The sequence below is a fragment of the Notolabrus celidotus genome, chromosome 4, assembly GCF_009762535.1.
Source record: "Notolabrus celidotus isolate fNotCel1 chromosome 4, fNotCel1.pri, whole genome shotgun sequence".
Taxonomy (NCBI): domain Eukaryota; kingdom Metazoa; phylum Chordata; class Actinopteri; order Labriformes; family Labridae; genus Notolabrus; species Notolabrus celidotus.
This window is the reverse complement of record NC_048275.1, coordinates 17,404,743-17,416,318: the sequence shown is the minus strand read 5'-3', so window position 1 is coordinate 17,416,318 and position 11,576 is coordinate 17,404,743.

Sequence of the window (11,576 nt, the reverse complement as noted above, 5' to 3'; positions counted from 1 at the left end):
AGGCTACAAAGCAAGCCTGTTTTTTATGTGCTCATTATCAGAACACCAAGTACTTGACACTCAATTACTGCCTTCTCCCTCAGCCAGATATTTTGCATAGACTTATGATTTATCAATGCACAAAGTCTGACTTAAAATAAGAAATTATAGAGATAAAAAAGACCTCATAGTTCCAACAGAAAGAAAAGACTGTGAATGCTCAAACAAATGTAAGAGAAATCTCCTCTTTAAGTGTAGGTGAAATTAGTGGTTTCATGAACACGGTTCCTTTTTAACAGAGTATGTAATGTGAAAAAGACAAACTGTGCCGTGGGACAAGGACTGTGTGTGAAGATCACTTTTCTTTTTATCTCCTGCAGTCTGGACTTCTGGTAATTGTTCAAGAGGAGAGAGTGGAATATCAGCGGGTGGTCTTAATAATTTTAACACACTTGAGCCACTTTTATCAGAATTGTTTTCCGACAAATGAGGCAGCCAACTTCAGAAAAAAAACTTGAGAAAACTGACTTTAAATCACCTGCTTAAGCAGTCAAACAAAGCAAAGGCAGGAAGCAACCTTTGAGCTGAAAATGAGACAAATCCAGAGGTGCAAAGACAGCAGTTCCACGGGGGACCACTAGAGGCTTGCTTCAGAAGTGAGTCAATCTCCATTTGCCTCCATGTTTAAAACTGTAGTTTTACAGAATGTGTAAAAATGATGATTTGTTCTAAATGAGAAAAGCATGTTACATTCTGTTTTGTGAATTAATCAACTACTTGAATGAGATTCATCCATGACAAGAATCTCATTTTGTTATTACTGCTATTGGTAACCATCTAATTGCAACCAAGAGCTAAAACTGTATAGCTTTTATGATTTGGCATTCACAAACTCATAACTCTTTTCTAACTCCATCCACTTGTACAAATAAGGTCATTTCAGATAAATTAAACCCACATTTTGATGGGGACTATGTGAAAACAAGGCTTCAAGGTGCATTTTATTATGAAGTTTGTGAGTAAAGGTGTGGCTGCTCAACATCATGGAAAAGAGAAGGAACGTTTTTTACATCAAGAGTTGGTGGAGACCAAAGTGGGGCAAAAAGAAGAGTGAATACTAAACTTACATTAAGTGGCCACATGCCTTCAGCTGTATGCTGGTATTACTCATGTGTTTCCCAAACACAATCAGGACATTAAAATAGTCATTTTGCAAATAATCAAAGCAACCACTTCTCTATATTGTGCAGACAGCTTTTTTTCTGCTAACAAGTCTCCGAAAAAACATTTATTGTGGGTTTAAGTCACCTAATGACAATAGCAAGCATTGCCACAACTGTTAACTTTTGCTAGTTCGGAAGCCAATTAGCGGCTTTTGTCAGCTTGGTCCCAGACCTGTAAAAAAAAAAAAAAAAGGATGTCTGACATTTTGCTCTTTGATATGCAAGTTTTCAAAACAAGGTTAGACAATTAACAGAGATCAAAAAGAGCCAAATCATCTGTGCCCAACTGCAAGAGCACCGGCCTTAAATAAATGAGTGAAATAAAAGTGATGACAGTGAGTCAAACAGGAACTTCCTGAACCAAAAGAGATCAGACACATTAGTGGGATTAATGAGGTGATGATGTCTGAAGTGAACACCAAACAAGACAGGTTGATAAAAAATAAACGGAAACATGTCAACTAATGTGGTTTCCCTCTGTAGTGGAGTGAGCACTTGTTCTGAAGTTTAAATGTATTTTGTAAAGCTTTCTTTTGGTACTGCAGCATTGAACTGTTTATATATTTAAATCATCTACCATAAATTGAATGCCTAAAGGCAATTAACCTAAAACATATCATCTTCTCTTCTCTTCACCTTTTTTATTAATCTTGCAACTTTTATGACTGCAAAACTACAAAAAAAATTAAAACAAAAGAGAAAAAACATAACAGCTCTTCCACTGCAGAGAGTAGGGTCTAAATGAAGCTAATATACATCCCCTTTGTTCACAGAAAAAACAAATGTAGAAAATGTGTGTGGTGATCACGTCATACAGGGCACGTACGTCTGAAATTAGCAGCAACTCGAGGGGCTATCTGTGTTCCAAATGTGCCATTATCTGGCAAAGTCCTTGAGTCTTCCACCTGAGAAGAGGTCGGTCATTAATTGCCATATCTTACGTGATTTTGTCATAAGTAGCTTGAGCTTTCAGGTTTTCTCTGGCAAACTTTCTGCAGTTCTCATATGCCTGTTGAATCAGCACTTTGACACTTGGTGCTAATGATAGCCTGGACTACTACTGCTTTGTATTCCATTAGTACAATGTTCTCAGATGACGTAAAAGAAAGGTTTTGCAATCGTATTATCCTCCTGTGAGACCGTGAAGTCTGGTGACGCTACTCTGACTCTCATTGTAGTTGCATTTGTCTTCTGTGCTTAATGGTAGATCGCACACTGCCATCTACAGTGTCAGAATGTGAGGGCTTGTTAAAATGTAAATAAAAGGAAATATCATAGGCTACTTTTAATAGAATTGTATTATCAGAGTATATTTTATAACAACAGAATGGTATTCCCATATTCTGCCATTATTTATTTATTAGTTTATTTGACAGGGGCCATGCAAAACAAAAACTGTCAAGCCAGAGTTAGCTATAAGCTCATTTTCATCTGTGGTCCCTGGGCAGGAAGATGTAAACGAATGTACAGAACAAATGATAAAAAACATACTAGCATTTAAAACAATACATAGGCTACTCAACACAGTCCATCACTAATAAAAACACATTTAAAGTTGCATTTCATTGTCTCTAGTTTGATGCATTCAGATGATCACATGATTGTTTTTCCTTGAGCCATAATTTCAGTTTACTTTTAAAAACACTGAGGCTTGTACAGTCTCTAATGTGAGTCGGGATTGAGTTTCATTTTCCTGCTGCTCTGACTGAAAATGCACACTGTCCAAATGCAGTCTTCCTAAGTTTAGCTGAATAGTCTCCTCTTGCTGATGCCCTGGTCTCCCTAAGATTGTTCCTGCAGAGTAACACACATTGTTTAAAGGTGACATATCACGCTTTTTTCGTCAATATATATTGGTCTAAGAGGTCCCCAAAACATGTCATTAAAGTTTATGCTCAAAAAAACACTTTGAAATCAGATTTTGGTCTGCCTGAAAGCCCTCTTCTTCAGTCCTCCTCAGAACACTCTGTTTTCTCTCTGACCACGCCCCCTCAGGAAGTGGACGTGCCTCGGCTCTCCAGCACGTTGATCTAATGTTTACATGTTGGCTGAATATACACAGCTGCTCAGAGATCACGTTACTTCAACCCTCTGAATCTGATCCAGAATCTGATCCTGACGGAGAGGCGCCTGTAGCAGGACCTTTCTGAACCATTGGTCACAGATTTAGTGTTTCTTGTGGTTTTATTTATCAGTATGTCGACGTGTGTCTTGGTACACAGCTACGAACATGTAGCTATGTGGCTATGCTAACTAGCGCTAGCACTTATCCATGATAAGTAAAACTCATCAACTAGATCTTCAAATCTGCAGGCCTGGGGAGTAAAACCGACCTCTACCAGAAAGGCAGCAGGACCTTTCTGAAGGATTGGTCACAGATTTAGTGTTTCTTCTTGTTTTATTTATCAGTATGTCGACGTGTGTCTTGGTACACGGCTACAGCTACAGCTACGAACATGTAGCTATGTGGCTATGCTAATTAGCGCTAGCACTTATCCATGACAAATAAAAATCATCCACTAGATCTTCAAATCTGCAGACGTGGGGAGTAAAACCGACCTCTGCCAGAAAGGCAGCAGGACCTTTTCTGAACCATTGGTCACAGATTTAGTGTTTCTTGTTGTTTTATTTGTCAGTATGTCGACGTGTGTCTTGGTACACAGCTACGACATGTAGCTATGTAGCTATGCTAACTAGCGCTAACACTTATCCATAATAAATAAAAATCATCCACTAGATCTTCAAATCTGCAGACGTGTGGAGTTAAACCGACCTCTGCCAGAAAGGCAGCGGGACCTTTTCTGAAGGATTGGTCACAGATTCTGTGTTTCTTGTTGTTTTATTTGTCAGTATGCAGACGTGTGTCTTCGTACACAGCTACAGCTACGACATGTAGCAATGCTAACTAGCTCTAGCACTTATCCATGATAAATAAAAATCATCCACTAGATCTTCAAATCTGCAGACGTGGGGAGTAAAACCAACCTTTGTATTTATTAAGACAGCCTACAACAAGCATGCCTCCCTCCTAAGCTCCTTGTTAGCACACACGTGTGCAGGTAATGAAAAACAGAGGGGGGATTCAGTATTATTTTATACAGTCTATGGGCTGAACAAGCTCCGAGACTCCGTGACAGACCGGATATTGTTGTTACGTAACAAAAACACGGAAGTCTGAAACGGCTCGTTTCACACACATTTACAGAAAGGTGGAGAAATCAAAACAGGGGCAGAATGGATTTTTTTCATTCTTGGGGGGTTTGTAGACATGCCAGGGAAACACATTTCAGGTAGAGAACCAGTAAAAAGTCCATTTTGCATGATATGTCACCTTTAAGTGGTGGGTGGTGGGGCCTGATCATGAATTAGTTTATACATCAGACACATATCTGCATAACAAAGAAAACTGTAAAAGGTCATTAAGTTATATTTCTTAATGATTTTACAGTGGTGGTAGTTCCTTGGTTTTTTTATCCAGAGTTTTCAGTGATTGTTTGTAGAGGATGTATAATGGTTTTAGAGTGGTTGCTCCAGCCTGAGACTAGCTCGTGACACAATAAGATAAATGAGAAAAATCATTGAGTGAGACATAATTTGTTAATTTGTAGGACATATACATTTTGTTAATCCCTACTTTTGATCCTTTTTATATTAGCTTTTGACACTTCCAAACATCAGAAACAGGTGCAAAAATAAGATGTTGATATGTTTGTCGGGTAAGACCTAGTCTTCTCACAGAGACTTTAATATTTTACCACCAACAAACACAAGGCCAACATTTTTTCCTCCTATTTTTTCTTGTTTGCTTTGTTGCTAAGCCAACAAATCCCCTTGACTGCAGACACTGTGAAACATAGGCGGGTGATCTGTAGGTCATTAAAGGTGATCACCGCTGTGTTGTTCTGACTGATCAGGACAGCTATGCATAGCAATGAGAGTGTGTGTGAGAATTAAAGCGTGGAGCGAGAGGGTCCCATCCTGGAGGAGGCAGAAGTCAAACAGCTGTCAGGGGATCCAATTATGGTCATGTTCCTTTGCCAACCCATGGTGCGCGCTCCGATGTTGTGTATTCCCCTCCAAACCTTCCATGTACACTGAAGTTAAGCCGCCTCGCCTGCAGCATTTGTGAATATTTGAAAGTATTGCCGGAGGAAGAGAACGAGGCTGGCATTTCTCCTTCAAGAGAAACAGTCGGATACCCTGGTGGCGGAAAAAGACCGAAAACAAGTCGAATACTCAAAAGGCCTGATGTGTCTTTGTCACCGCTGAACTGTTTAAGAAACTCTCCTTCAGCTTGACACAACATTTTTAAGATTTTAAGTGGCAGTGACAGAAAGGTGGATGAAGAGAATAAACTGAAAATGCAAAAACAAATCCTTTATGAAAAGATCATCTGGCACAAACATCTGGTATTTTTCTATTCATCTCCGTGGGACAGAGCACATTAATCAACAGTGACAACTCAATGAAGATGTTAAGACACTAGAGCCTAAAATTGCTTCTTTTTTACCACTGAAGTTCCCCAAAGTGTTCAGAAAAGATGACATGCTGATATATTTAAACAATGTAGCTAGAAGTGAAATAATTAAGATGCATTCAGAGTATTTCAACAAACTTTATATTACTGCACTAGAAAATGCTGTGAAATTTACTGACACTCTACCTCCCACACATCACAGATTCCATAAAAAGGGTCCTGCAACCAAGAAGAAGAGTTAATGAGGAGCAGGGGAACCTATGACATATACAGACAATGAGCTGTATTATTGCACCAACCCTGTTAAAAATGATTGAGATGTGTAAAAAAAATCCAGCTGTCAGGTTTGGCCTCAGCAAAGGGGCTCTGCAGCAAAGTCAAGTAAACTATGAAACTACTCATAAAGCCAAGTGTAATCCCTACATTAACCCTGCTACAACACACCCGGGATTAAAATCACAAACTGTATAATCATCATTAACAGTGTCCTGTTTACCTTTGACGCTACTCTGCCTTATAGGGACACTGTGTACAGTTACAGAAACAGTGAGCCAAACTTTTTAAAGCACTAAAAGACAGAGTGAGTTGCCAGTCAATATGTTCACTCCTCTGCTGACTTCTTTAAATTTGTGTATTTGGTAAAGGTTATTGTTTGGCTTGAGCAGACTAAATTAAGTAACATACAACACTACATCATTAATAGTTGAGGAGATTACCTGCAGGACATGCTTACCTGTCAGACTAAGATAAGGTATTATTTTTCCCCAAAGTGAATCCCCACATAAAGAATATTTCGTCTACTGCAAATTGAAGGTGTCTGTGGGACACTGTTTTCCTCACACTAAGAAATGTATTCTAAAAGTCATTGTTTTGCAACATTAGTGACAGTAACACAAACAGCACTCGGGCTCAGTGCCAATCCACCTCTTGTCCATACCACTAAGCCGTACCCCTGTTTTGCAAGTACCAGCTAAGGGTAGGATGTCCTGATTCTTGTTTAGATTGAGGGGACAGGCAAAGTGTTGGGGCTACATTGCCCTCTAAACAAGGATTTGCCAGAGCGCACATCAAACAGAGTGTTATGAGAAATCTCCCAGAATGCCTTTCAAATTATCTGCAAGATTACTTCTTAAGCAACGAAAGAAATGCACAGATGTCTTGTCTTTGTTGATAAGATTTGAAATTATGATAACTGTCAAATTTTCTGAGGTTGATGATATTTCAGTGTATTATAGTCATTTTCTGTAGAACAAGCATTAAAGACTTCAGAAGGATGTGTTTATTAAACTCTGGGCCAAGTGGACTAAGTATGTAAAACCCCTAAAGACAGATTTTGTGGATGATACCATTCAAGGACCTGGTGATGCTGTCTTGTCTTAGCTAATTACATGTTTATTTGTTTTTTTGGGTGTGACTTTCTGTCAGTTATCTCTACCTGAAATGTTTCTGGTTCGCTCTAGTGTTTACATATCGTTTCCCCTAGTTTGTATTTAGTTCTAATAATCTTAAAAAGCGGAGGACTGCAGAGGAAATGAACAATATTCTTGCTTTTATATGTCAATGCTCTGTATAAAAAACTGCTGTCCAATAACAAAAAAATAAAAAAATAAAAAAAAAACAATCATTAAAAATAGTACTATTATGCAGATGTCTTTGTAGCCTTTAACTAGCTTGCAAGCTAATGCTGCCTCTGAATATAGAAATGGTGTCAATGATACTGATGATGTATCAGGGTCTTCAAGGGTAGTCCCATGTAGTACAGGAAGCTTATACCACTTATTTGAACTCTGTTCTAAGGGGCAAAGAAGCACTCTAAATAAAGCGGGAGGGGTACAAATTAGACATGAGATTGAGCCTCAGTACTGCTTTCAATTCTATGGTTCCATGTTCAGTTTTACATTGTTTCCCAAAGAAGGCCCAATACGGTAAAAGCAAAACGTTGAAGCATTATCATGAAATCCACTCTTTTCAAATTGAGAAACACCTACTGGTCAATCCAAGCCTACCCTTCACCACTAATCTGGTGACATGAGTGTATTTTGGGTGCTGCACCCTGTATCATTTGTATGTATATATTAAATAATGTCAAGAATTATGTGAGCTCCTTCATCGGTTATATCATCTAATGACATGGAAAGAGAGCTATGCAGTGTATAATTATTGACTTGTGCACATTTAACCCACTAATAAAATTATTAAGACGTTGTGCAAACAATGACAATGAAGGTTAAAGGCTGGTACTGAATGCAGCAGGAAACTGAGGAAATTCTAATAAAGAAAAGCATTGTGAGCTGTAACACTGAGCCCTGTCATATGCACAATGATCCATTTTTCCATCAGTTAGCTTGATGTTGAGTTTTTCAACAAGGCTGACATCACAGACAGCCAAGTTAAGTCAGCCAATTGAGAATGAAAACAACAACTCAATCAAAAGGAGATACACTGCAAAATCCAATTTAGCCTACAACATTTTTAATCTCTATCACGAGTCCTTGTAGGCTATTTTAATATTGAGCAAACTGATGATATGAAAGGCAACCCTAAAGAAAATTCTGCACACAAACACCTCATATGGTCGGATACTGCAACAAAATAGCACAAAAAAGCAGCAGCTAGCAGAAACCAGCAGATTACCAAGCAGAGCAATACAACAGCCAGCAGCTTCACTGCAGGCAACAGAGTCAAAACATAAACTCACAATATGCAGCTTAGCACAAACAGCAGCAACTTACCTTGATGAACTGATATCAGTGGAAACTGCTGCTGACTTGAAGATTTGTTTGGGGCCACTGCTGATAAGATGAAAGGCTAACCTAAGTGCAGAGCAAAACATCATTTCTACTCAAAGACTTCTGAACCACATGTCGGCGGGCAAGTTTGTTTGTATCCAAGTGTGTGAACAGTTGCAGAGCTAGTTCGCATTTGAGCATTGCAGGAAACAGGAGAGGGGAACTGATGGCTTATAATGGCAGCCATTTTTGCCAGGGATTATATTCAAATGGTCAGCCAATCAGGTCGGAGTTACCGCCCCTAGAACCAGTGTTGCCAACTTTGCGACTTTGTCACTATATTTAGCAAGTTTTCAGACCCCTCTAGCACCTCTTTTTCAAAAAAGCAACTAGTGATAAATCTAGCGACTTTTTCTGGTGTTAAATGGAGACTTTTGGAGACTGACGTGAAAGCATGAATCGTTCTTACTCTACTCAACGGGCAGTGGATGCTGATGTGAGCCCTCCTAGCTGCATTCAGAGCAGGAGGCGTTCATCCCTCAGCATCCAGACTGCAAATGTATCATGCATATACGAAAACATCGCTGGTTGAGCCCGCCTACTGTCTCTTTTTGGTCCATTTAGATTGTTAATGAAGATTGTATACAATAAACATGTAGAAACTAATATGGTTCAAAAATTTCATATTTTACATTAATTTGTTGTTGGCTCCTAAGTGTAATTATGAACCCCTTTTTGGCTCTCCCTCAACGTTACACGTCTCTTCTGCAGCGTCCATTACAATTTAAATTATCCAAATTAAGTGATGACATAATTTAGCCACTTCTAGGACAGCCAATAGCTACTTTCCTCACTGAGGAGTTAGCAGCACTGCTCCTTGGTTGCTGAAGTGATTGAACAGTTGTTTTAAATAAAGTTGGGTCAGGTGAATTTAGGATTTAATATGAAGTTTTATTTGTTTATACCCCCCATTTTAAGCAATGTGTAGTAGTTAAGACTAAATAGGCCTAATAGAAATTTTTTGAAGCGTGCTCCTTATTGCTGCCTAAGGCTAGCAGCTTGAAGCTAGCTCATTCTAGCTTAAAGAGTAACTAAACCCCAAACCACTTTTTTTTTTAGCTGAGAACATATCTATATAGGGATTTAGTAGTGCTATTAATCAATGTCAGTAGTTGAGCATAAAGTATTAAAATTCCTCGAATTGTGTTGAAAATGTGTGTAGAGACTGCCATCTTCAGGGCGAAACCTGACTACTGCAATGGAGTTTTTCTAATGGCTAGCTGAGTTCACAGTGACATAATTTGGTACTTGCGTTTGTCATCGTACCCTATATAACCTACCTCACCACGTTCCACAAACTCCAGCCCTGTCCAAATTTACACATTGACGTTCCTATGGCATTTTTTGAAATTCCTGGGTAGATGCTCTTCAGCCAAAACTTGGGGGGTTAGTTACCCTTTAATGTTTAACTGAAACTACGAGCAGCAAGGAAGAAACAATTCAGCCTCTGACTTGATACTACAAGTGGGGGATATTTGGTATTTCTGAAACCAAACTGCCACAAAATAAAACACAACAAATGTGACGTAATAATTTTACATGTGACTACACGGTTGGCATTAAGCCAACCCCTTTTGTACGTGTTAGTTCTGTGTCTGTCAGTGGTGGTGGAGTGGTGTTGTGGGTAATGTAGGCACCAGGTTTTAACAAGAAAGTTAAAGACACATCTGGCTGTGCAATATACATTTATATTATTTATTTAACCATCCATCACAGCCAGTCATGTCTGGCAGTGTAATAAGTTCAGTGCTGAATTGGTAGAGCACTGTTTTAAACCCAGTCACTGCTGTTAAAGAGTTCTGGTTTTAACAATTCACTCAGCGTTAACAGCTCAAAGCTTGAGCAAAGGGAGAACAAGTAGAACCTGCAGATGAATTAAATGTTGAAAGAAAGTGTGGGAAAAGACTCCTTTTCAAACTTAAAGCTACTAAAAGATGAATCAAAAAAGAAAACTATCAGAGAATTCATAGTGAAATGTATTCTGACTGATGAGTCATTTGTACAATCTGACATTTCCACGTCTCAGAGAATGTGCACTTACTTCCCTCTGTATTATTCACACAATTACTCTACGAATTCTCCTTTATCTAAGAGGCAACCTACGGCCTAGTAGCAGGTGAAGAGTTAAAATCTTTAGAATACATAAAGACAGTTTATGACTAGAGAGCCTGGCTTCCTTTCAGGAGAAAACCTTTAGCACTCTGTCTTACACTTTTCCAAGTTAATGACAGTGTCATGCAGCTCCTTTGCTTGGCTGGCTGACATCCACCATGGTCTCTGAAGCGTGTAACCTCATTAGGAAGTGGACTTAATGCTAGGTGTACTGAGGCTGCATGGTTTGTAATGAAGAGAGATGAAAAATGCTTCCTTGTTATCATTCATTCAACAAGAGAAATGTACCTGAGACTTTTAGCACAACAGATCCATATTCATGTCAAAGCCTATCCTTATTTTCCTTTGCCACCTTTTATTCTTTGTTGTAGTTTTGTGTCAAAAGGTTTTTGAAGACACCTACAATCCTCTTTGGAGTCTGAGCATTGCTTGAATATCTGAGACACTTATGCTGGGGTATTTAACGGGGGTTTGTTGTAATACATAAAATGAGAAACACAAATGTTCTACAAGAGAAAGCTGTTGCATGTTTCATTATCATACTTTATTTTCACATAAATACAACCAGTATACAGTGAAAACAAGAAAAACAGTCTTTGAACAAGGTTTCTCTTTCATCTTGAACTGAGATCAGCAGCTTTAGGTTTCAGTAATAAGCAGTGGTTAGAGTGTGTAACACAGATTAATGAACAGCATTGACTGTTAAAGTCGTACCTCCAACCACAGAACAAGCTTTTTCACCTGTGGCACTGCATATATTTTGCTCGTAGTTTTTACATATAACCTTCAACCTGCAGTACAACATTTAAGGGAAACGCACATCAAGTTTATTAGTGTAACATGCATTCAATTTGGGTGGAAAAACAAATGGCCAAAGGTCAAAAAGCCTCAACAACAACAAAAAAAACACCCTCGACTGAATTTTGGTTCATCTTTTATTGCTGTCTCACATCGCCTCCTAGAAAAATATCATCGCGCAAATATCGACACACTGGA